At 46.4% G+C, this 24,522-nt stretch overlaps 1 protein-coding gene across 1 annotated transcript in view; it reads left to right on the plus strand.

Annotated features, from left to right (window-relative positions):
- The first annotated feature begins 3,625 nt into the window (after window positions 1-3,625).
- PLB1 (phospholipase B1) overlaps window positions 3,626-24,522 on the plus strand; it is a 173,219-nt gene continuing 152,322 nt past the window's right edge. Inside the window, exon 1 of the mRNA XM_070379301.1 lies at window positions 3,626-3,904. The gene's annotated coding sequence lies outside the window, so the exon portion shown is untranslated. The remainder of the gene's footprint in view (window positions 3,905-24,522) is intronic.

The raw sequence follows: 24,522 nt of genomic DNA on the forward strand, positions 1-24,522 counted from the left end.
TGTTTCCCTTGAAATACACTCAAGGTTAAATGTTAGAGGGAGAAACAAAAATATGTTTGGGAATTTGTTGCCAGCCAGGAAATATGGTCAGTGTCGGCACCCTAGGCCAGGTGGAAAAGGTCTTTCCTTCCTTCTGTGCAGAACAGAAGCCACCATGGGCCTGGGCGAGCCTGATGCTGATGTCATTGCTCATGCCAGGGCCTGTCCTGGTGGTTCTCACACAGGTCTCCTTTTTGAAAAAGGAATTTCCGGGTTAAGAGTCCCTCCTGCAAGCCCCGTCATCTTATTAGGCCGTGGCCTAGAGCAGTGGTCCCCAACCTTTTTGGCACGAGGGACCAATTTCGTGAAAGACAATTTTTCCATGGACTGGGAAGTAGGGATGGTCTTGGGATGATTCAAGCCCGTTGCATTTATTGTGCACTTGATTACGGGCTTCCCTGGTGGCTCAGTTGGTAAAGAATCCGCCTGCAGGGTAGGAGACCGCCTATGACACAGGAGATGATGGTTCAATCCCCTGGGTCAGGAAGATCCCCTGGAGAAAGAAATGGCTAGCCACTCCGGTGTTCTTGTCTGGGGAATCCCATGGACAGAGGAACCTGGTGGGCTATGGTCCATGGGGCCGCAAGGGTTCGACTCGACTGAGCAACTAAATCACCACCTACTTATTTCTATTATTGTTACATTGGCTCCACCTCAGATCAACAGACATTAGATTCTGGAGGTTGGGGACCCCTGACCAGAGGATAACCTGGCTTCAGTTCCCCCAGGAGAGAGTCCTGGTAACTTCCCTGGAGGTGTAGAGGTTTGGGACAGGGTGGCAGTATGGGGTCCTCACAGCTAGGAGCCCCCCAGACCCTGACTTGGGGAGCCAGGGCTCTGGGTCCTGTGATGGGATCAGAAGGGGCATGGGTGAGAAGGTTGAGGTGGGGAAGGCCACACATCATGGTGAAGCCTGGCTGTTGTTAAGAGCAGCCTGTGAAGCTTCTGTACCTGGGGAGGAGCTGTGAAAAATCATGGAAAGTGAGTTCAAGCAGAGGTCCTAGGAAGGCCTCGTGGTAGTCGGGTTTGGAGTGGGGCTCGTGTGAAAGCTTCTGGTTTCTCAAAGCAGTGGTCCTTGTAATTCTAAGTGTCCTGGGGACTAGTGGCAGGCTTCCCAGGAGGAGCTAGTGGTAAAGAACCTGCCTGCCAATGCAGGAGACATAAGAGACGTGGGTTGTATCCCTGGGTTGGGAAGATCCCCTGGAGAGGGAAATGGCAACCCACTCTGGTATTCTTGCCTAGAAAATCCCATGGGCAGAGAAGCCTAGTGGGCTGCAGTCCATAGAGTTGCAAAGAGTCGGACATGACTTAAACTGACTTAGCACGCAAGAGCTCAGAAGGCCTGGCTTCTGATTTTGGCTCTGCCACTTATTGGCTGTGGGATGTGGGCAAGCTTCAATGCCTGAGGCACCCCAGACCTTACATTCATCCACAGGGGAAATCGGATCTACCTCCAAGGGCCAGTGGAGGGTGGCAGCGGGGGATGTGTGATGAAACCTCCAACACAGGCCTGACCCCGTGAGAGCACCGTACTGAGGCCAGTCTCTTCTGAGCAAGCCGGTCACCCATCTATCAGAGTCACTTGCCCACATTAGACATGGGGTCTCCTCTCCCAAGACGGGGCCTGATCCATGCTCTCCTGGGTTTACACCTTCCAAGGACCTTGATGCCTGGAAAGAGCATCTCAGCTCCTTCAGGATCAGCTGTGCTTAGGTCTTCAAGCTCATTTCTCACCACCATCCTCTTCACCCTTCTCAGGAACTACCTACAGCTCCCCAAACCTCCCCTACCCTGCAACCTCCGTGCCTGCCAGCACGGTGTTCCTTCCTCTGCCTGTAACTCCCTTCCCCCTCCCTCTGTCTGGCGACAGACACTACTCCTCCCACACCACGTCTCCTCCCCACTCTCCCCTTCCCTTCTGGGGGGCAGTCTTTCCTGCCACTCCCTCAGTGCCACCCCTGCCCTCTGGCCCCATCTCCCTCTGCCCCCTGCACACCTACGCTCTGCAGGAACTGTCTTTACTTCGAGGCTGCCAGCTCCCAGTGTCTTAGTTCTTGCTCCCTCCCCGCTGCCTAGTCCAGTGTCTAAAACAGGATAACAGCTCCATCGATGTGTATTGAAAGACTTAATGACTTACTAAATGAATGACTTCTCCTGGGTATGGGGACCAGACTCATGAATGAGTCACCGGGCTTTGCTCCCACCCACTGACCTGGGTTTAACACTCCCCATGATAACATCACTAGTTACCCTTAATTCTCAGAATCACCCATGCCTTCTTTCTTCTCCTTTTGGTCCTGTCATCCCCCTCCTCTTCCTTCCTCCTCTGGGAGCAGCACATCTAAATAAGGCGATGCTGTTCCTGGGGCCGGCCGTGTACAATTACGATTTGCACCCAGTTATCCTCTGGGATAACTGTGAGATAGTCATGAGTTCGATCCCTGGGTGAGAAGGTGGGACAGACGACACAGAAACCCTGCAGCAAATGTGGGGCCTGGTGATCAAGTTAACTGAGTAGGAATCTGGGAGGACGTGGGTGGGGAAAGGAAGAGTGTCTGATGAGACCTGAACCAAGAACAGTGGGCACGGGGTGAGGGAATCTGGCAGGTTTGGGCCCCTTAAAGCCTCCATTTCCCAAGAAATTCCTGGTTCTGATTTGTGTGGCTGGAGGGGGACCACTCTTACCCATACTCTCATGTGTGGCTGCCTCCAATTCCTTCTGGAGGCAGTCGTCCTCCCCTGACCCAACTCAGATGATCAGGCACGAGCCCAGAGGTTCTTGCCCCTGACATAAGCCCCAGCCAAACCCAGGGGCACCCTGCCCCTTTCCTCTCATTTCCCCAAGGCTTCCCCCAACTTCATTAAATTTCATGGAGGTGTTTCAGGCATGTTATGAGGGTTGGCCTTGCAGGGGGTACCTCTAGGTCACTGCCATTTTCCAGTTGTCTACTTTGTCATGAGAATGAAAAAATAAATTAGCACCCTGCTTCTGGAACATTGATGTTTACAGGATCACATAGGAGCAGACAGGCTATCTGCGATTCTTAAAAAAGAATGCCCCACCATCTGAATGGAAGGCAGCTCCTGAGGCTGGTGAAAAATATTATAATGAATAAAAGGAATGCTACTTCATGTCTCTGGTTGAAAATGTATGGCGTGAAAGTTGGTTTGTAAATAAGTAAAAGTAAATTAACCCAAGGAGAGAGAAATCAAAGGAGGCTTCTCGGTAGGGTCTTAATGGGCAGAGGGGCACCAGCTGGCCACGCTTCTCCAATCATCTCATCTGTTTCCTCACTAGCTGGTGAGCCCTATATAAGGCTTTATAAGCCCAGTGGCTTTATATAGCATCCCTCTCTGTCAATCCTTAGGGCCTAGCACAGGTTCCAGCACACTAAGTAGGGTGATCATGTAGTCTATCACCCAAAGCAGGACACCTCAAGAGTGAAAGGAGGCCACTAATCATCATGTCAGGACAACAGTTGTAATCTGGGACTAATGCATGAATGAACAAATGAATGAATGAACAAATGATGCTTTAAAAGGTTGAGGCTGTTGGCACTGAGGCAGCCATGGCTTCCTACATCCCCTGATGTCACTGTCAAATAGAAAATTCATCCGCATGTACCATAGGTACCATCACATGTTTTATGGTCCATCTTTGTTCTTCTTTTGCAGACAAGGACTCCGGCTGCAGAGAGAGAAGCTGGGCTGGGACTGAGGGGCCCTGCTGGTGCTTCCCAGGGTCTCCTCCACCGAGAGCACTGTGTCCTCAGGTGCCAGGCACTGAACTAGGTGCTCTGTGTTCTTACTGCATTTAATCCTCCCACCACCTTTGCGAAATAGCTGCTCTTATAACCTTTGGGAGGTGAGTCAACTGAGGCTTAGAAAAGTTAATTAATGCGCCCAATGTCACACATCAACCAATATCAGAGCTATAACCCAGGCCCAAGTCTGTTGGAAGTCAAAGCATGTGGTTTTAACAGTCCCCAACCTTGCTTTTGTGTGGCCTTCTCTCTACCGCTTGGGGCCCCAGTAATATCGGGTTCATCAAGGAGAGGGGTCATGGGGGTTGGGGGCTGGGGAGAAGAACAGGAACAGAGAGTTTGCCTCCCAGGTGGCCGATCCTGTGTCCAGTTGTGGGTTGGATGGGGCAGTGGCCAGGTCAGGATGGTGAGCAGCAGGCTCTTGGCAGGTTATATGCCTTCCAGGCTCTCCACGGGAGAGGATGCCCAGACCCAAGTGTTGTGTCTGAGTCTGTATGATGGGGAGGGTGGGTTAAGGAAGAGAAAGCAGGCCCCTCCTACCTCCTGCCAGCCTCCTCCCCACCTTCACCCCTGCAGGGTTGTGGGGTTTCCTTTGACCTGGCCGGGCCATTTTTCCAGAATGGCCATCTGAAGCCAGCCCCAGCCCACTGGGAGAGGCCCAGTGGTCTGAGGCCTCCAGCTGGGGTGGACCATGCCACACCCTGGGGAGAGAGGCTAGCAGGGACTTGGCCAGGCTGAAGTGGAGGAGGGGAGGCAGAGTGGGTAGGGCTCAGCATTCTGCTGGGTGGATGGGGGCAGTGAGGGGGAGGGTCAGGCTGGGTGCAAGCCAGGAAAGGGTGCGACTAGGGCTCTGCTGGGCACTCGCCCCCACCTGCACATCTCTGCCTGAGATTCTCTTCAGACAGGTCTTGGCCCCGGCTGCCAGTCCGGCCCATCCTGGAGACTTTGCCGGCCCAGTACAGCTAACTGGCGCCCTCTAGTGTCCACCTCTCTGGGCCCAGTTGCCCCCTCTTGGAAAACCACACATCACACACAGCTCCCCTGAGCCTGTCCCTCAACAATCCCCCCAAACCTATCATGTGTCTTCCAAACCAAGACACCTCTAAGAGTGAGAGGGGGGCTCTGAGGATAACGAGGCTGGGACGACAGACGTAAAATGGGACTGTCCCTAAGACAGGGCATTTGATCCCCCCAACCCAGGTCAGAAACAACCCCCCCCCCGCCCCGCCCCACAACCATTGTGGCTGCCAGAACCATCTCTGGGAGGCATCCCATCAAGGAAATGAGAATCTCATCAGCACGAGGCCTGGGAGAGCAGGTGATCAAGGACCGTGCGGTCAATACACAAGTAGTAGCTGCATGGGTGGTGGTCATCACCTATTGGTCTAGCTTGCCCAGTTCCAGCTGGGCGGCAGCAAGGGAAGCTGCATCTGAAGCTCCTGTGAAGAGGGAAGGAGGATCTGATTCTGGAGTCCAGTGCACAGCAGGAGGGTGGCAGGTCATGGAGCCGGTAGACTGACCGAAACATCGGCCTATGAGTAACTGAGACATCCCTGCTCCTGTCATTTTGGGTGTTGCTGGGGCATCTGGAGAGAAAACTGCCCCTCTACCAAGAGAAGGACATTTTGACATGGCATCTCTTCTGGCTAGTTTTCAGGTGGGTCCTCCGTCTCCCCGCCCACCCGTTTTGGGGTGGCGTTCACCATGACCACATCTCTGCAGGGCAGGCTTCATGCCCTCAGTGACGAACACAGGCTAGTGCGTGGGCCGCCACCTGTCCCCACCCCTGTCGTCCCCCTCCATTTTCTCGTCACTGCCTCGTGGCCTCTGGAACAAGGCTTCGGGGTGATATGATAACTGCTGACTCCCTGGGGCTCCCTGATGTGGGCTGATGTGAGGTGGCTGGCATCCGTGACCCCTGCACCCAGTGGGGCCTGGCATCAGGGCTGCATCCTACCCTGGGGAGCCAGCCGAGAAGCCCAGGGGCCAGAGCCTGGGCAGAAGGACCAAAACAGGCTTGGGAGAGCAGAGGAGAGGAGGTGCCTCAAGTCTGGGGAGGTGGGATGGGAGCAAAGGGTTTCCACAGGTGGATCTGGGGCAGGGCGGGGGGCGGCGCAATGCTGACTTGGGCTCAGCTTGGGGACCCCCGGGGAGGCCCTGGGGTGGCACTCTGTGTGTGTACGATTTGAAGAGACTCATGAGTGGCGTTGGCGAAGTCAGGCAGCTTTGGAGGCAGGACAGGTGTCGTTCTGGAGAATTCTTTGGCATAGGGATGACAGGGCAGGTCTGGTGCCTTGTGTGGGAAAGGGAAGAAAGCTTTCAGTTGGGTTTTTTTGTTCCTCAAACCAGTCTGCCCACATCCTTGGCATCTGTGCCCCAGGAAGGATCTGTTCGCAGCCCTGCATGTCTGGGCCTGAGGGGCAGAGTGCCTACGTGAGGCCTGCGGTCTCTCCAGCCTCTCCCCAGGGGTCGCGGCCACTGCTGGAGTGGAGGGAGCGACGGGCTCTGCCTGTGCCCCTCCTGCTCCTCACTCCCTCCTCCCCGCACCCCATCCCCCAGCCAGTGGGCTCTGCTCTCTGTGCCGCCTTTTCTCTCCTGGGGTGCTGGCTCTAACATAAGGCTTCCTTCTCCCGCCACATGCAGGGCTCTGCACGACCAGCAACACACAGACACTGGGGCTGGAACAAAAACCCAGGGTGTGAGATTGGACTCTGCCATTTACCAGCTATGTGGCCTGGGGCAAGACAAACTCTTTGAACCTCAGTCATCTCATCTGTAAACGGGGGATAATAGCACTTGATGGTCCTTATCTCATGGGGCTGTCATGAGGCTCAAATGCATGATGCATGAACACTGTGCAAAGGGCTCCGCCCATGGGAGGGATTATTATTACTGTTTTCATACCATTCGGGAGACCCAAACAGAACACTCATCCAAGACTGGAAACGCGTGCTGAGAGCTGTGCCTTGACTCATTCCTCACTGTCTAGTGAGCTTACGGTGTGCCAGGCCCTGTTCTAGGCACATGGGCTGCACAAACAGACGTGAGCGCTCACCATCCTAGAGCTCACATTGTGAAGGAGGAGCTCCCCCACACGCCCCTCTACTCGGCTCACACTCTGACCCATCTCCTGCATCTGCAGACCTAGCCTGAGAAGTCAGGAAACATCGATCGGGCTTCTAGGAACTCCCTTCCTAAAGACCTCGCAGTCACCCAGTGGCCTGGCATAAGCCCTTGAGTGGAAAAACAAGGTCATTCTGATACTTGCTGGAACATTCAGAGCATTGTAGCAAGAAGAGTGCACAATCATTAAGTCTAATCACCCATTTTACAGATGAGGAAATCGGAGTCCAGAAAAGTTTAACTGCCTTGCCCTGGGTTATGCAGCTGGATACCCGATTACTCATTCAGTCAACAAACATTTTTTGAGCTCCTACTCTGTACCACCCACCAGGCACCAGGGACAAGGCTCTGCCTTAGTTTTGGCCTGTGTAAGCAAATAAGCTAATTTCAGGTGGTAAGGAGGGCTGGGCAGAAAACCAGGCCTCCAGATAGGGAGGTGGGGTGACTAGGGGTTGGGGAGGTCAGGGGAGGCCTTGTGAGGGGTGACATTTAAGCTGAGGAATCAAGTAGAGGGCTTGAAGGAATCCCCTCTCCACACTTCCAAGGCAAAGGAGCACCTCTCCATCCCTGCCCCTGGGAAAAAGAAATGGCATAGGAAAAGAAGATGGGGTTGTGAGCCCTCCTGCTGGTGAACACGTGTCTCTGAGCCTACAGCTGAGTCACTGTGTGTGAGGAGCGAGGTGGTAGCCCTCTCTGGTACCCAGATCTCAGGGTGTCTGGAGCTGCTGTTTTGTTTTTTTTTTAATAGACTTTATATTTTTTTAGAGTTTGAGGTTCACAGCAAAATGGAGCAGAAAGTACAGAGAATTCCCATACGCCCATGGTCCCCACCCCGCACGCGCACAGCCTTCCCGCCATCCATATCCCCCACCAGTGTGGCCCGTCTGTCACAATCCATGAACCTGCCCTGACATGTCATGATCACCCAGAGTCCACGGTTTCCCTTTTAGGGTTCACTCTGGATGTTGTACACTCAACGGGTTTTGACACTTGTAACCATCATAATAGCAGCATGCAGAGTAGCTGCACTGTCCTAAAAATACCTTGGGCTCTACCGATTCGTCCTGCCCTCCTTCCTAACCCCTGGCAACCACTGAGCTGTTTACTATCTCTGTCGTTTTGCTTTATCCAGAAAGTCATAGGGTTGGAATTGTACTGTATGTAGCCTTTCAAGCTTGGCTTCTTTAGTCATCTGTATTTAAATTCCTCTGTGTCTTTTCCTGACTTGATGGCTCATTTCTTCTTCTTTTTTTAGAAATTTATCTTGATTTTCGGTTGTACTGGGTCTCTGTTGCTGTGCGGGCTTTCTCTAGTTGCGGTACCCAGACTTCTCACTGTGGTGGCTCCTCTTGTTGCAGAGCGCGGTCTCAGTAGTTGTGGTACGTGGGTTTAGTTGCTCTGTGGCAGGTGGAATCTTCCCAGACCAGGGATCGATCCCTGGCATTGGCAGGCAGATTCTTAACCACTGGCCCATCAGGGAAGTCCTCATTTCTTCTTAATGCCGACTAAAGTTCCGTGTGGATATAGGGGCTGCCTTTCTTCGGGTTCTGGTTTTTATCTAGCTTTTCCTACAGTGGTTTCAGCTTGCAGACCTTTCCTTCCCTGGTGGTGGGGTTGCAGCAGGCATGTTGCTGCCTGGTGCTTGTGGCAGGTCCAGCTGGAAAGGATGGGGTCTCTCTCTGGGCCCCAAGGCTGCACCACCCCTGGTTCCCAACAGGTGGCCACACCACCCTGCTCTGGCCAGCTTCTAGTTGGCAATGACTGAGAGGGACAAGGGCATCGTGGGAGACTGGGTGAGGGAACAAAGTAGAAGTGGTGCATGTCCCCATCGGCCACCTCTCTCCCCCTCTCCCCAGGCAACTCAGGTGGCCAAGCTACATTTCTTGGTTTGGGGCAGCAGAAGGACCTGGAGCATTTTGCCATCCCTGTTCTTCAACAAAAGACACAATACTGTCTTCTAGAAGACTGGAAACTACCACTGTTCTCATAATGGGATCTGATTCAAAGGTGGTAATTCCCTGTGCAAATAACCCCATTGCATGGGGAGAGCATCCCTGGGGTAAAGAACAAGGATGCTGGCACAGTCTGCTCTTGGAGCTGACAGTCTAAAGGGGGAAATATTTCAGGAGAAACAGGCTACTCCTTTTGTCAGCAAGACTGAACCACAACAACTGGGAATGAACACAGACAATGTGGTATTTAATACATACAGTTCAGTTCAGTCGCTCTGTTGTGTCCGACTCTTTGCGACCCAATGGACCACAGCACGCCAGGCCTCCCTGTCCATCACCAACTCCCAGAGTTTACCCAAACTCATGTCCATTGAGTCGGTGATGCCATCCAACCATCTCATCCTCTGTCATCCCCTTCTCCTCCTGCCCTCAATCTTTCCCAGCATCAGGGTCTTTTCAAATGAGTCAGCTCTTTGCATTAGGTGGCCAAAGTACTGGAGTTTCAGCTTCAACATCAGTCCCTCCAATGAACACTCAGGACTGATCTCCTTTAGGATGGACTGGTTGGATCTCCTTGCAGTCCAAAGGACTCTCAAGAGTCTTCTCCAACACCATACTTCAAAAGCATCAATTCTTTGCACTCAGCTTTCTTTGGAGTCCAACTCTCACATCCATACATGACTACTGGAAAAACCATAGCCTTGACTAGATGGACATTTGTTGGCAAAGTAATGTCTCTGTTTTTTAGTATGCTGTCTAGGTTGATCATGACTTTCCTTCCATGGAGTATGCGTCTTTTAATTTCATGGCTGCAGTTACCATCTGCAGTAATTTTGAAGCCCCCAAAAATAAAGTCTGCCACTGTTTCCACTGTTTCTTCATTTATTTGCTATGAAGTGATGGAACCAGATGCTGTAATCTTAGTTTTCTGAATATTGAGTTTTAAGCCAACTTTTTCACTCTCCTCTTTCACTTTCATCATGAGGCTCTTTAGTTCTTTTTCACTTTCTGCCATAAGAGTGGTGTCATCTGCGTATCTGAGGTTATTGATATTTCTCCCGGCAATCTTGGTTCCAGCTTGTGCTTCTTCCAGTCCAGCGTTTCTCATGATGTACTCTGCATAGATGTTAAATAAGCAGGGTAAGAACATACAGCCTTGACATACTCCTTTTCCTATTTGGAACCAGTCTGTTGTTCCGTTTCCAGTTTTAACTGTTGCTTCCTGACCCGCATACAGGTTTCTCAAGAGGCAGGTCAGGTGGTCTGGTATTCCCATCGCTTTCAGAATTTTCCACAGTTTATTGTGATCCACACAGTCAAAGGATTTGGCATAGTCAATAAAGCAGAAATAGATGTTTTTCTGGAAGTCTCTTGCTTTTTCAATGATCCAGAAAATTGGATTTGGCAATTGGATCTCTAGTTCCCCTGCCTTTTCTAAAACCGGCTTGAACATCTGGAAGTTCATGGTCCACGTATTGCTGAAGCCTGGCTTGCAGAATTTTGAGCATTACTTTACTAGCGTGTGAGATGAGTGCAATTGTGCGGTAGTTTGAGCATTCTTTGGCATTGCCTTTCTTTGGGATTGGAATAAAACTGACCTTTTCCAGTCCTGTGGCCACTGCTGAGTTTTCCAAATTTGCTGGCATATCGAGTGCAGCACTTTCACAGCATCATCTTTTAGGATTTGAAACAGCTCAACTGGAATTCCATCACCTCCACTAGCTTTGTTCATAGTGATGCTTCCTAAGGCCCACTTGACTTCACATTCCAGGACATCTGGCTCTAGGTGAGTGATCACACCATCGTGATTATCTGAGTCACAAAGATCTTTTTTGTACAGTTCTTCTGTGTATTCTTGCCACCTCTTCTTAATATCTTCTACTTCTGTTAGGACCATTTCTGTCCTTTATTGTGCCCATCTTTGCATGAAATGTTCCCTTGGTGTCTCTAATCATCTTGAAGAAATCTCTAAGTCTTTCCCATCCTATTATTTTCCTCTATTTCTTTGCATTGATCACTGAGGAAGGCTCTCTTATCTCTCCTTGCTATTCTTTGGAACTCTGCATTCAGATGCTTATATCTTTCCTTCTCTCCTTTGCTCTTTGTTTCTCTTCTTTTCACAGCTATTTGTAAGGCTCCTCAGACAGCCATTTTGCTCTTTTTCATTTCTTTCTTGGGGATGGTCTTGATCCCTGTCTCCTGTACAATGTCACGAACCTCCGTCCATAGTTCATCAGGCACTCTGTCTATAAGACCTAGTCCCTTAAATCTACTTGTCACTTCCACTGTATAATCATAAGGGATTTGATTTAGGTCATACCTGTATGGTCTAGTGGTTTTCCCCACTTTCTTCAATTTAAGTCTGAATTTTGCAATAAGGAGTTCATGCTCTGAGCCACAGTCACAATACATCAGTGAAATATTATTCAGGCTTTTAAAAGAAGGAAATTCTGATAAATGTTATGATACAAATGAAACTTAAAAACATTTTGCAAAGTGGAATAAGCCAGACACCAAAGGACAAATATTGTTTCATTCCAAATAGGAAAAAGAGTACGTCAAGGCTGTATATTGTCACCCTGCTTACTTAACTTCTATGCAGAGTACATCATGAGAAACACTGGGCTGGATGAAGCACAAGCTGGAATCAAGATTGCCGGGAGAAATATCAATAACCTCAGATACGCAGATGACACCACTCTTATGGCAGAAAGTGAAAAAGAACTAAAGAGCCTCATGATGAAAGTGAAAGAGGAGAGTGAAAAAGTTGGCTTAAAATTCAACATTCAGAAAACTAAGATTATGGCATCCAGTTCCATCACTTCATGGCAAATAGATGGGGAAACAGTGGCAGACTTTATTTTTGGGGACTTCAAAATCACTGCAGATGGTAACTGCAGCCGTGAAATTATAAGATGCTTACTCCTTGGAAAGAAAGTTGTGATCAACGTAGACAGCATATTAAAAAGCAAAGACATTACTTTGCCAACAAATGTCCATCTAATCAAGGCTATGGTTTTTCCAGTAGTCATGTATGGATGTGAAAGTTGGACTCTGAAGACAGCTGAGTGCCAAAGAATTGATGCTTTTGAAGTGTGGTGTTGGAGAAGATCCTTGAGAGTCCCTTGGACTACAGAGATCCAACCAGTCCATCCTAAAGGAGATCAGTCCTGAGTGTTCATTGGAAGGACTGATATTGAAGCTGAACCTCCAATACTTTGGCCACCTGATGCAAAGAGCTGACTCATTTGAAAAGACCCTGATGCTGGGAAAGATTGAGGGCAGGAGGAGAAGGGGATGACAGAGGATGAGGTGGTTGGATGGCATCATCGACTCAATGGACATGAGTTTGGGTAAACTCTGGGAGTTGGTGATGGACAGGGAGGCCTGGCAGGCTGCAGTCCATGGGGTTGGAAAGAATTGGACACGACTGAGTGACTGAACTGAACAGAACCACTTATATGGCATACCTGGAATAGTTAAATCCATAGAGACGAAAAGTAGGATGATAATTACCACGGGCTGGGGATGGGGACAGAGCTTCAGTCTGGGATGATGAAAAGTTCTGGAAGTGGATGGTGGTGATGGCTGCACTATCTTGTGAGTGGACTTATTGCCACTCACAAGAGTACACTTAAAATGTACATTTTTAACTGTACACTTAAAAATTATTAAAGTGGTGCATTTTATGTCAGATATATTCTACTACCATAAAAAAGCTTTGTAAAAAAAGATTGAACCAAGATCATGAGATCATAAAGTGCACAGATTCCATCATGTTCTACCCTGGTTCACATTCCCTCCCCCTGCCACCGCCCCCCCATGACAATCCAACATGCAGCCCTACTGCTGCTCTCAGCCAGCACTTCAGGAATGGAGCTATGAGAGCCTCAGATGAACTCTGAACTTCAACTGAATGGACTCGAGTTGAACCTAATGGTTGAGTCCCTGCTGCCTCAGGTGTAAAATAGGAAAAGAATACTTGCCCTTTCCTACATTACAGAACTGTCACAGAATCAGTGAGGTTACGTATGTGAAAGCATTGTAAACCCTGAAGTCCTCTGAACAGATAAGGAATCATTAGCAGTATCGTCCTTATTGCTTGCCTAGGTCGTTGGCTCCATCTGGGGACATCTCTGACTGTCGGAAAGGTCAGGCAGAATTGAGAAGTAGCAAAGGTTGCTCTTGCTGTCCCCTCCTCTTACATATTTCTTAGGATGTCCCTCTCCGTTTAGCAACTTCATCTTCCCTCCCGACCTCTTGATACCGTGAGCGATGCTAACCTCCTGCCTGTATCTTGTCTCTTGGGAACTGTGCAAGGAAAACCCACTTCTCTGGTGTGTTTCCTTTGCTCTCACACTTCTGTCACACTCACAGCGCTCCTGACACCAGATGTGTGGGGCTTGGCCCCACCCCCCGACATCAAGTAAATTTGTGACACCAGCTGGTTGTCCTACATGGAATTTCATCCAGTTCTGACACCGTCTACCTGGAGATAACGTCGGATGCCACAGGTTAGGGCTTAGTCCCACAAGGCTGCCCCCTTCTACCTCACTTTCTTTTATCCTTCCTCCCTCCCTCCCCCTTCTCTCTTTCTTTCTTCCTTTCTCTCTCTCTCTCTCTGTCTCTCACCATGTGGCATGCAGGATCTAGTTCTCCAACCAGGGTTCAAACCCATGCCCTCTGCTATGGGAGCATGGAGTCTTACCCACTGGACCTCCAGGGAAGTTCCTTCTACCCCACTATACATTTTTTAAATTTTTAAGTTTTTTAGACTTAAAAAAGATACACTTATGACTGTGCTGGGTCTTCACTGCTGCACGCGGGCTTTCTCTAGTTGAGGCAAACGGGGGCTTCTCATTGCAGTGGTTTCTTTTGTTGTGGGCACAGGCTCTAGGGCGCTCAGGCTTCAGTAGTTGCAGCTCTGGGGCTCTAGTGCGTAGGCTCAGGAATTGCGGCTCATGGGCTTAGTTGCCTTACGGCATGTGGGATCCTCCCGGACCAAGGATCAAACCTGTGTCCCCTGCATTTACCATCCCCTGCATTGGAAAGTGGGTTCTTTAGCACTGAGCCACCAGGGAAGTCTCTCCCACTTCACTTTAGATGCCAATTTGCAAATCCTGGTTGCCACCTATGCTGCTGACTGATTGACTATAAATCGGAGGAGGTTCAACTAATCTGCTGCAGTGGCTCACAGACCTCAGGAACAGTTTCTTTACTATTTACTGGTTTATTATGCATGTGTGCTCAGTCATGTCTGACTCTTTGTGACCCCATACACCGTACCTGCCAGGCTCCTCTGTCCATGGAATTCTCCAGGCAAGAATACTGGAGTGGGTTGCCATTTCCTTCTCAAGGGATCTTCCTGACCCAGGGATCAAACCTGAGTCTCTGGTGTCTCCTGGGTTGGCAGGTGGATTCTTTACCACTAGCACAGCTGGGTGATCATCAACTCCATTTCCCCTCTTCTCTCTCTGGAGAATGTGAGGTGGGGCTGAAAATGCCAAGTTTCTAATCATGGCTTGGTCTTTCCAGAGACCAGCCCCCACCCAAGAACCTACCAGGAGCCACCTTATTACAGCAAAAGCATTGCTATCCACCCAGGAAATTCCAAAGGATTTAGGCATTCTGTGTCAGAAACCGGGGTCAAAGACCAAATATTGGAACAAAAGATGGTCCTAGTGCTCTTATCATGCGGGGAATTATAAGGGTTTTAAGACTCTGTGCCAGGAACTGGGAAACACATAAATACTTTTTCTCTTACCTCACAGGATTCAGAATACCACCTCCTCCAGAAAGTCTCTCCAGATACTTCTGGTCTCTCCCTCATCTGAGCCAGATAGGGGTTGGGGAGCTGTGTGAGGCAATGAAGGTATCAGTGAAATTAATAATTTCATTGTTGAATGAATTGCCGCCTTCACTTACTATACATGTGACCTTGGCAAACTACCTTTCTGAGCCTCAACATCTCTCTGTAAGTTAGTGACAATACATGATTTAACAGGCTAGTAATGAAGATTAAATGATATAACCAATAGGGATAGAATATGAAGAATGCTCAGTTAATAATAGTTTCCTTCCTTTAAACTCTCTAACTCGTTATCTGAGCTTTCAGTCTTGTGTTGTAGGTATTTGCATCATTCATTCATTCAAAAAATGTTTAAATAATTATGAAGCCAAAACGTGTTATGAAGAAAAGTAAAAACAAAAGAGGCTGTTTAGGAAAGACTTTACTGATAAAGCATCATTTAGGCAGAAAATAGAGGGAGTGGATCCTGAAAATACCAGAGAAGGAGGTTGGGGCAAGAGCAAAGTCCCTGAGACAGCAACATGCTGGTGTGTTTGAAGACTGAAGGCAGGAAGAGAAGGGGATGACAGAGGATGAGACGGTTGGATGGTATCACCTACTCGATGGACATGAGTTTGAGTAAGCTCCTGGAGTTGGTGATGGACAGGGAGGCCTGGTGTGCTGCAGTCCATGGGCTCACAAAGAGTCGGACATGACTGAGCAACTGAACTGAAGGAAGCCAAGGTGGCCAGATCAGAGTGAGCAAGAGACAGAGGGAGGAGGAGCAGAGAAGGAGCAGGGACCACATCACGTGAGGTTTTTGTAGACGGTGGCAAAGACTCTTTTTGTTTACTGGTGAGATGAGAAGTCGGCAGACAGTGATGAGCAGAGAGTGAAAGAACTGACATAGGCTTTAAAAGGATCACTTTGGGGGAACTTCCCTGTTATTCCAATGGTTGAGACTTCTCCTTCCAGTGCAGGGGGTACAGATTCAATCCCTGGTCGGGGAGCTAAGGTTGCACGTGCTTCATGGCCAAAAACCAAAACATAAAACAATACTGTAACAAGTTCAATCAAGACTTTGAAAATGGCCCACATAAAAAAAATCTTAAAAAATTCTTTGACTGCTATGTCCTGTGCCATTGACTGCATGGTAGCAAGGGTAGAAATAGGGAGATTGATTAGCAGGTTAGTGCAGTAACCCAGACAAGATATGCTAGTGGCTTGGACCAGAAAGGCAAATGGGGGTAGAAAGAATGGTCAAATTCTGAATATATATTGATTTGAAAGGAGAGCCAAGACTACTTTCTGGGGAGTAAGAGAAAGGCTTCACACTAGTATTTTTGGCCGAGGAACTGTGAAGATGGAGTTTTCATCATCAAAATAAGGAACCTACAGGGAAAAGTGGATTTGGGTGGGGCAAAGTGGAAATTACAAATTTGATTTTGTATTCATCCAGTTATTACTATTTGCCATGGTCTTAATTTGTTTCTAATAATCCACATTTCCTTATATTACTTTCCTTCAGCCTGAGAACTTCACTTAGCATTTTCTGTAGTGAAGATCTGCCAATGGTGATATTTTAGTTTATCTTTAACTGCTACTGCTAGGTCACTTCAGTCGTGTCCAACTCTGTGCGACCCCATAGATGGCAGCCCACCAGGCTCCCCCGTCCCTGGGATTCTCCAGGTAAGAACACTGGAGTGGGTTGCCATTTCCTTCTCCAATGCATGAAAGTGAAAAGTGAAAGTGAAGTCGCTCAGTCGTGTCTGACTCCTCGAGATCCCATGGACTGCAGCCTGCCAGGCTCCTCCGTCCATGGGATTTTCCTGGCAAGAGTACTGGAGTGGGGTGCCATTGCCTTCTCCCATCTTTAACTAGAGATATCTATTTTAACTTCAGTTTTAAAGAATATTTTTGCTGGGGTAGAATTCTGGGCCAAAAATTTTTACTTTCAGCACTTTAGAGATGTTTCTCCATTGTTTCCACTTCCCATCACCATTTTAAGTTTTATTAAGGTCAGTTCAATTAAGTTCAGTCACTCAGTCATGTCCGACTCTTTATGACCCCATGGACTACAGCACGCCAGGCCTCCCTGTGCATCACCAACTCCCGGAGTTTACCCAAACTCATGTCCATTGAGTCGATGATGCCATCCAACCATCTCATCCTCTGTCATCCCCTTCTCCTCCTGCCCTCAATCTTTCCCAGTATCAGGGTCTTTTCAAATGAGTCAGCTCTTTGCATCAGGTGGCCAAAGTATTGGAGGTTCAGCTTCAATATCAGTCCTTCCAATGAACACTCAGGACTGATCTCCTTTAGGATGGACTGGTTGGATCTCCTTGCAGTCCAAGGGACTCTCAAGAGTCTTCTCCAACACCACACTTCAAAAGCATCAATTCTTTGGTGCTCAGCTGTCTTCAGAGTCCAACTTTCACATCCATACATGACTCCTGGAAAAACCATAGCCTTGACTAGATGGGCATTTGTTGGCAAAGTAATGTCTCTGCTTTTTAGTATGCTATCTAGGTTGGTCATAGCTTTTCTTCCAAGAAACAAGAATCTTTTTATCTCATGGCTGCAGTCACCATCTGCAGTGATTTTGGAGCCCCCCAAAATAAAGTCTGCCACTGTTTCCACTGTTTCCCCATCTATTTACTATGAAGTGATGGGACCAGATGCCATGATCTTAGTTTTCTGAATGTTGAGTTTTAAGCCAACTTTTTCACTCTCCTCTTTCACTTTCATCATGAAGCTCTTTAGTTCTTCTTCACTTTCTGCCATAAGAGTGGTATCATCTGTGTGTCTGAGGTTATTGATATTTCTCCCAGGAATCTTGATTCCAGCTTGTGCTTCATCCAGCCCAGCATTCCTCATGATGTACTCTGCTGCTGCTGCTGCTGCTGCTGCTGCTGCTGCTAAGTCACTTCAGTCATGTCCAACTCTGTGCAACTCCATAGATGGCAGCCTACCAGGCTCCCGCATGCCTGGGATTCTCCAGGCAAGAACACTGGAGTGGGTTACCATTTCCTTCTCCAATGCATGAAAGTGAAAAGTGAAAAGTGAAAGTGAAGTTGCTCAGTTGTGTCCGACTCTTCATGACCCCATGGACTGCAGCCCACCAGGCTCCTCCATCCATGGGATTTTCCAGGCATATAAGTTAAATAAGCAGGGTGATAATATACAGCCTTGACGTGCTCCTTTCTCAATTTGGAACCAGTGTGTTGTTCCATTTCCAGTTCTAACTGTTGCTTCCTGACGTGCATACAGATTTCTCAGGAGGCAGGACAGGTAGTCTGGTATTCCCATCTCTTAAAGAATTTTCCATAGTTTGTTGTGATCCACACAGTCAAAGGCTTTGGCATAGTCAATAAAGCAAAAGTAGTTGTTTTTCTGGAGCTCCCTTGCTTTTTTGATGATCCAATGGATATTGGCAATTTGATCTCTATTTCCTCTGCCTTTTCTAAATCCAGCTTGAATATCTGGAAGTTCACGGTTCACATACTGTTGAAGCCTGGCTTAGAGAATTTTGAGCATTGCTTTGCTAGCGTGTGAGATGAGTGCAATTGTGCGATAGTTTGAACATTCTTTGGCATTAAGGTAGAGCTGATAAAATTATAAGATATCTAAAGTACATAACACAGTGATTTGATATGATATTTGTTAAGGTATAACTGATAAAATGATAGGATATCTAAAGTACATAACAGTGATTTGATATACGACCCATGGTGAAAGGTTGCCCCCATCTAGGTTGATTAGAACATCCATCACCTGATATATTTATCTTTTTTGGGGCTGGGTGAGAACATTTAAATTTTCCTCTCTTAGAAAATTTCAATTATACAATATAATGTTGTAACCTTTAGTCATCATGTTATACTGTAGAGCATCAGGGCTTATTTATTTTATACCTGAAAGTTTGTATACTTTTACCAACTTCTGCCTGTTTCTCTGACATATAGCCCCTGGCAACCACTCTTCTGATCTGTTTCTATGGGTTTGACCCCTGCCCTCTTTATTTAAGATTCCACATATAAGTGTAAGTGATACCATGAAGTGTTTGTCTTTGTCTGACTTATTTCACTTAGCACATTGCCCTCCAGGTTCATCCATACTGGTGCATATGACAGGATTTCCTTCTTTTTTAAGGCTTAACAGTATACTGTTGTACATATATACCACATTTTCTTTATCAATTCATATTTTGAAAGGCACTTAAATTGTTTCCATACCTTGGCTATTGTAAATAATGCTGCAATGAACATGTGGGTACAGATATCTCTTTGAGATAATGGTTTTACTTCCTTTGGATATATATCAAGATGTGGGATTGCTGGATCATATGGTAGTTCTATTTTTATTTTCTTGAGTAGCCTCCATACTACAGTGACTGTACCAGTATACATTCCCACCAACATTGTACAAGGGTTCCCTTTTCTTCACATCCTTACCACATTCTTCTCTCTCTCTCTCTCTTTTTTTTTTCTCATAATTTCTCTGATGATTAGTGATGCTGAGCACCTTTGCATGTACCTGTTGACAATCTGCCTATCTTCTTTGGAAAAATGTCTATTCATGTTATTTGTTCATTTTAAAATTGGGTTACATGGTCTTTTTCTATTGAGTTGTACAAATTTTTTTGTATGTTTTGGATATTAACCCCTTTTTGAATATTGGTGTCCATTATTTCTGGTGAGAAGTCAGGGTCATTTGAGTTGTTTTTCCTCTATACGGGGTTCCCTTGTGGCTCAGCTGGTAAAGAATCCGCCTGCAATGTGGGAGACCTGGGTTCAGTCCCTGAGTTGGGAAGATCCCCTGGAGAAGGGAATGGCTATCCACTCCAGTATTCTGGCCTGGAGAATTCCATGGACTGTGTAGTCCATGAGGTCTCACAGAGTGAGACACGACTTTCACTTTTCCCTCTATATGTAAAACATCTTTTTCCTCTGGTTACTTTCAAATTTTTCTCTTTATCTTTGATTTTTGGCAATTTAATTACAGTGTGCCTTGGGGAAATTTTCTTTGTATTTGTCTTGCTTGGGGTATACTGGGCTTCTTGAATTTGTAATTGTATATCTTTCACTTTGAGGGAATTTTGGCTATTTCTTAATTCTTTTTTTTCTGTCCAGCAGTCTCTCCCCTTTTTTTCCTGTGATTCTGGTTACATATGTTAAACATTTTGATAGTGTTTCTTACGCTCTGAGGTGCTGCTCATTTTTTTTCAACTTTTTTTCCTTCCTTGTCTTCAGATTGGATGCTTTATACTGATCTAACATCAAGGTCATTGACTCTTTCCTCTGTTTTCTCCATTCTGTTGTTAAGCCTAGCCAGTGAAGCTTTTATCTCAAACATTACCTTTCTCAGTTCTAGAGTTCCCATAGCTTTTTAAAAATAGAGTTTATTTTCCCCCAAGGTTTTCTATCTCTTCATTTGTTACAAACACACAACCACTTACCTCATGAAGTATAGTTATAACAGCTTATTTTAAAATTATAATCTACTGATTCTAATGTGTGGGTCATCTCAGTTTTCATTGATTGTCTTTTGAGTATAGGTCACATTTTCCACATTCCTCATGCATTGAGTACTTTGGGGATATTCTGGACTTGTGATTAAGTCATACGACTCTGGTTTCTGTTGTACAACTCCCCCCAAAACGCTGGACTGTTTGTTTGCTTTAGCAGGCAATCAACTTGATTGTATTATCAGACTATAAACTGTCTTTTAGGCCACAGTTCAAATCTCAGTCCTTTTATTCTTATCTGGGCCTCTTAAGCCTGCCTCATGTATTACATTTCAGGAACTGTCCAAAGATCTGGACAGAGCTTATACATAAAAATGTATGGCTTTTCATCTCTGGGTCTCTTTTCTTGAATTCCTCCCATCATTTTCTACAGGCTGTGGCTGCATTGAATTCTCTCCTTCGAATCGTCAGGCGAGAAGGACCACAGGTTTTCTATTATTTTAGCTGCCCTGTGTGACTCTACTGTGGCCTGCTTCAGGCTAAAAGCCATTTAAAAAAAAAAAAAAGGAAACATGCCCTATGCATTCTCTTTTTCCAAATGTTGATTCCTCTCCAGAAACTGCTTGCTTTTGTTCACTCTCCAGGGTAATTGGTAGTGTCTAAGAGTTCATAGTTGCTCTCTGCAGGAGTCTGTCTCCTATGAGCTTAACTGAACTATCCTGGAAACAGAACTGTTAACATTTTTGGTTTGGACACATTAAGTTGCAGAAGTCCATTAGACATCCATTCACTATCCAGTCAGAAATGCACCTGGAGCTTCTGGAGAGAAATTATTCAACATTTGAATGGATGGTGTATAAAGTTATGGGTGTAGGAAAATCAACCAAGATGTGAATATACCTATAGAAGAGGGAACCAAACCCAGTTGTGCTGGGATCCAGCCCCGGTGGATCCAGGGAATTTGAAGGGGGAGCTCCACCCGTGGCACAGTTGTATTCCAGGGCTTAATGATCAGTATAATGAGGAAGAATTAGCAAAGAAAGTCAAGAAAGAGTGGACAACAAAGGAAGAGAAAAACCAAGAGAGTGTTATCATGAAGTCCAAGTGAAGGAAAAATTTCTGGAAAAAAAAGGCAAGGCAGTCACCTGTATCCAATACCACCGATAGATTAAAATGAATAGTAAACACTGACTTCTGGGGGACTTCCCTGGCGGTCCAGTGGTTAAGACTCCACATTCCCAATGCAAGGGACATGGGTTGGATCCCTGGTCGGGGAACTAAGATCTCGCATGCTGCATGGTATGGCCAAACAAATAAATAAAAACTGACTTCTGGATTTAGCAACAGGAAGGTCATTGGTAAACCTAAAATAATTGTGTTGTTCAAGTGGGGTCAGTTCAGTTCAGTTCAGTCACTCAGTCTTGTCTGACTCTTTGCTACCCCATGGACTGCAGCACGCCAAGCCTCCCTGTCCATCATCAACTCCCAGAGTTTACTCAGACTCATGCCTGTTGAGTCGAAGATGCCACCCAACCATCTCATCCTCTGTCTTCCCCTTCTCCCACCTTCAAATTTTCCCAGCATCAGGGTCTTTTCAAATGAGTCAGCTCTTCGCATCAGGTGGCCAAAATATTGAAGTTTCAGCTTCCACATGATTTCCTTTAGGATGGACTGGATGGATCTCCTTGCAGTCCAAGGGACTCTCAAGGGTCTTTTTCCAACACCACAGTTCAAAAACTGTGGAGTCAGAATTCACTGAAAGTGGAGTCAGAACTCACTGAAATAAAGTGAGGAATTGAAGTCCAGGAGAATGGAGAAATCTATCAGGGAATTTTACCATCAAAGAAGAAAGAAAGATGTGATTGAAACTGGAAGGGGTTGTGTGACATCAAGAAATTTTGCTTTGCTTTTTGACATAAGGAAAAATTAGACCATGTTAGTTTGCTAAAGTAGAAAGTAATTGAGAGGAAATAACTGGTGTGTTGAGAGAGAGAGGACAGGCTTCTGTGCACATGTGGGGAGTTGGTCTTAGATAAAATCATGAGCAGCTCTTTCAGAGCAGCTGGAGGCAAGAAAGGAAGCTGTTAGATGTCGGATGTGATGGGGGTGGGAAGGTCTATTATGAGAGGACCCAGAAGAGGGACAAGTAGAAAGAGGCAGCACACCAAAAAGAAATCCCCTTCACTTCTTAAACCAGTTTGTATCAGATTTTGTGTTGCTTAGGGTCAAAATTATCCTAAATGATAAATATAGTTCTTATGAATCTTTCAAAAATGAATTTTCATAGACCAGAGCATTACCGTTTATAAGAAATGACCACAAGGGACTTCACTGCTGGTCTAGTGGCTGAGAATCCGCACTGCCACTGCAGGGGGCCTGAGTTTGATTTCTGGTCAGTAAACTGGATCCCACGTGCTGCAACTAAGAATTCACATGCTGCAACTGAAGATCCTGCATGCTATAACTAAGACCTGGTACAGTCAAATAAATATCTATATATCTATAAAGAAATGGCTATAAAGTAATAAACTTTCTTATTAATGGACAGGTCAGAAGTTCTGAGTCCAAATGGGTATTTACTATGCTTTCATTTACTTCTGGGAACCAATTCCAAAGAATGTCACACCTCAAAATATCTTTGGACTCTATTCTATTTTGAATTCCTTTAAAAATCTGTTACACATTTTGAGTACTCTCAAAGATGACAGATTTGGTCTTTTGTTGGTAGATTTGGTGTTGGAAATATACATAAGCTATTTGGGGTTGAGTCTGGCAAAAACCTTTTTATTTTTAAGGTTTTTAAAAAATTTTGGCCATGCTGCACAGCATGTAGGATCTTAGTCCCCTGACCAGGGGTTGAATCTGCACACTCTGTACTGGAGACCTTCCCAGGTGGCACTAGTGGTAAAAAAAAAAAAAACCAACAACAACAAACCTGCCTGCTGATGAAGGAGACATAACAGATGTGGGTTTGATCCCGGGAAGATCCTCTGGAGGAGGGCATGACAACCCACTCCAGTATTCTTGCCTGGAGAATTGCCATGGACAGAGGAGCCTGGTGGACCACAGTCCATAGGGTTGAAAAGAGTTAGACACGACTGAAGTGACTTAGCACACACACACTTAACTCTGCATTGGAAGCACAGAGTCTTAACCACTGGACCTCCAGAGAAGTTCCTGGCAAATATCTTTTTAGATCAAAACTTGTTCCATGGGAAGTCCAGTGCAACCTGGAGCCTGAGTATGGGAAAGAAAAGTCACTATCCAGAGCTTGTCCTTTTGGAGTAAAAAAGTCATCTCAAATCCTTCTTAGTTAGCCTGACCATTCAACCCTGTGGATTATTTTCTGCAGGCATCATACTGCTGATGGCAAGGAAAACAGCCAATGTGGACTTCATTTCTGATGTGCAGAAAGTTAAATTTTCTGCTTTGAGACAGGATTATCCTCAGATGTGTGTGAGGCAAGAGAGCCAAAGAAGGATCTCCTCTTCCCATTTATCTTTCACAGGGAGTCTGCGCCTTTCTTACTTCGCTTCCTCTCTCTCTTCCTCACCCCCTTTCTCGTTCTCATGCCCCTCCTCCCCTTTGTTATGGAACTGTAATTGACGTATAGCAATATAAGTTCCAGGCGCACAACGTTGTGGTTGATATTAATTATCACCACAGTAGGTCCAGTTACCATATGTCAGCATACAAAGATACAATATTATTGACTATATTCCCTGAGTTGTTCATTTCATCTCTATGACTCATTTATTTTATAACTGGAAGTTTGTACCTTCTAATCACCTCACCTGTTTCACCCATTCCCACCTATTCCTCTCTGCTTTAGCAACCATCTGTTTGTTTTCTGTATCTATGAAATTGTTTTGTCTATTCATTTGTTTGGTTTTTAGATTCTACGTACAAGTGAACTCATACAGTGTATATCTTTCTATGTCTGATTTATTTGACTTAACATAATACCGTCCAGGTCCATCCACGTTGTTGCAAATGACAAAATTTTATTTTTTGTGGCTGAATAGTATCCCATTGTATATATACACCACATCTTCATTATCCACTCATCTATCAACTGACCCTTAGGTTGCTTTCATATCTTGGTTATTGTAAATAATACTAGTATGAACATTGCGTACACATAACTTTTCAAACTAGGGTCTTTATTTTCTTTGGAAAAATACCCACAAGTGGAATTGCTGGATCTTATGGCAATGGCACCCCACTCCAGTACTCTTGCCTGGAAAATCCCATGGATGGAGGAGCCTGGTAGGCTGCAGTCCATGGGGTCGCTAAGAGTCGGACATGACTGAGCGACTTCACTTTCACTTTTCACTTGCATGCATTGGAGAAGGAAATGGCAACCCACTCCAGTGTTCTTGCCTGGAG

Source organism: Bos mutus, chromosome 11, assembly GCF_027580195.1.
Source record: "Bos mutus isolate GX-2022 chromosome 11, NWIPB_WYAK_1.1, whole genome shotgun sequence".
Classification (NCBI taxonomy): Eukaryota; Metazoa; Chordata; class Mammalia; order Artiodactyla; family Bovidae; genus Bos; species Bos mutus.